The sequence below is a fragment of the Mandrillus leucophaeus genome, unplaced genomic scaffold (assembly GCF_000951045.1).
Source record: "Mandrillus leucophaeus isolate KB7577 unplaced genomic scaffold, Mleu.le_1.0 Scaffold71, whole genome shotgun sequence".
Lineage (NCBI taxonomy): Eukaryota > Metazoa > Chordata > Mammalia > Primates > Cercopithecidae > Mandrillus > Mandrillus leucophaeus.
The window spans coordinates 5,632,487-5,635,050 of NW_012107697.1; positions in this window are offsets into that span (position 1 = coordinate 5,632,487).

A 2,564-nucleotide genomic window follows, 5' to 3' on the forward strand; every position below is an offset into this window, starting at 1 on the left:
GCAGCCTCAACCTCCTGGGCTCCAGTGATGCTCCCACCTCAGCCTCTTCAGTAGCTGGGACAACAGGTGTGCACCACAATACCTGCCTAACTTTTTAAAATCCGTTATCTTTGTAACGGTTTCATATCAAAAATTGCCATCTTAATGACACTTTCAGTATTATCTCTCCTTACCACTGTAGAATTAATTTTGTTTTCAAAACATACAGCAAGTGGAGTTAAAACTGATCCATTTATTTATTCAAAAAACAATAATAAGACATTTATTGTAATGCCAGTAATTGTCTTGGATAGTCAGGATAACAGATAAAAGAGGCATGCTTTCTGACCTCAGAATGCATATAGACTAGTGGAGAATACATAGAGAAATCATTGCATAGAGTATAGCAAGAAGCTATGTGCAAATTACACGACTGGCTTAAGAATGGAGGTAATCACTTCAGCCTGTGCAAAAGGCAATCAGAGACCCTGCCCCAACAGTGAGAAGCCTTGTCTGGGTCTTGAAGGGTGAGCAGGAGTTAGCCAGGCACTGTAATCCCAGCCACTAGGGAGGCTGAGGCAAAAGGATTGCTTGAGGCCAGTTCTAGACCAGTCTGAACAACATAGCAAGATCCCCACCTCTAAAAAAAAAAAAAAAAAATTATCCCAGTGTGGGGACGAACACCTGTAGTCTCAGCTACTTGGGAGGCTGAGGCAGAAGGATTGCTTGAGCTCAGGAGTTTGAGGCCGCAGTGAGCTATGATCAAGTCACTGTGCTCCAGCCTGGGTGACTGAGCAAGGCACCATCTCAAGGGGAAAAAAATAAAGGAACCAGGAAGATAGGATAATTTTAAAAGAGAAAGAAGGAATGAAGCATATTTGAGGCATGAAGTAACTTACACAGAAGCAGGAATGTGTTGGAGCCAGGGAGTAATCCATCATGGCTGGCACATGCTGCACAGCAGAAGAATATAGGGCTAGAATGCAGACTGGGATCAGAAGGCAGGATCAAGAGTGTAAAATGTTGGTTATGGGAATGAGGAGTCATTAAAGACTCTTGAATGAAATTCCTATTTAGAATGAATGTGCTGAGATAACTAGCAATAGCACATTAGGCAAGCAAAAAGAAATCAAAATTAGGTTTCTGCCTGTTCTTGGTACTCAGAGTCACTGGGGTGTCAGTCCAATCTAATCTAAGAGGCTAAAGCAAGGTCAGTGAGTGGGTAAACAGACAGGTCAGGCACAGGACATAAAAGGAGAAGACTTAAAACACAAGAAGAGCAGTCACTTGGTGTGTAGTTGTGAAGAGAAACAAATGCCAAGGCCAGGCATGGTGGCTCATGCCTATAATCCCAGCACTTTGGGAGGCGATGGGGGGTGGATCATTTGAGGCCAGGAGTTTGAGACCAGCTTGGCCGACATGGTGAAACCCCATCTCTACTAAACATACAAAAATTAACTGGCTGCGGTGGCTCATGCCTGTAGTCCCAGCTACTCGGGAGGCTGAGGCAGGAAAATCACTTGAACCCAGGAGGCAGACGTTGCAGAGAGCCAAGGTTGTGCCACTGCACCCCAGCCTGGGTATAGAGTAAGACTCTGTTTTAAAAAAAAAAAAAAAAAAGCCAAGGTTTCAGAAAGTAAGAGGTCCAGGTCCAGGTGAAAATGTGGAGAAGTCCCACTTTATTCTGGTGAACAGCACCTTGCTGGATCATGGTCACCTTTAAAGGGCTGGATCCTGACTGTCAAGGGAGAGGGTCCGATGAAGCTGCTCTAAAAAGTCTATTGTGACCGTGGAGGGCCTTCCCCCAAGGGGCCAATGGAACTCTACTCATGGTTCAAATATGTGTCCTGAGTATCTGGAAGATGACAGAGGCATGGGTCTGTTCCTCAGCCTCCAGGTAATAAGTACTGGCTGGACGTCCTGTTGCAGGATCTATTATGTGTCCTTTCTGGGCATTTTATCATGAGTGGGGGAAGATAGCTGTCCCTTGACAAAGAGGTGACTAAGATACCTGAAAGACAGTGTAAACTGGGAGACTGCATATCTATGCATTTTTGTATGTACATATCCCAAAGACATAATGCACACAGATGAAGAGCCACAATCAATTTATAATAGTGCCTCTCTTAGGGAAGGCAGCCAACATAGGAACAGGATAGTATGGACCTCCATCTCCCCTATAGTAAGCTGCTATTGTTGTACTTAACACAGCATAGTGTACCCATCTGTTTGCTTATCTATTTGTTGCACTAGAAAATATGCTCCTTGAAGACAACAGACACATCTCCTTCAACTAGCACAGTCAGCATTCAATAAATACTGGTTGAATTAAAGAATAGATAAGCAACCCTGGGATGGGCGAAGTTGGTTATAAAGTTCCCACAGACACCTATGTGTTGGACTGGAGCACCAGAAGGTCCTATATCTTCCTGGATTTGTCCTTTATCCTTTATAGACATCGCTAACATGTGGATTGAAAAAAAAAATGTTAATTTTGGAAACAGATGAAAGTAATTTTGAATTCAAGCTGTGCCACTTTATTCGCTTGGGCAATTTACTTAAATTGCCTAAGACATTGTTTTCTC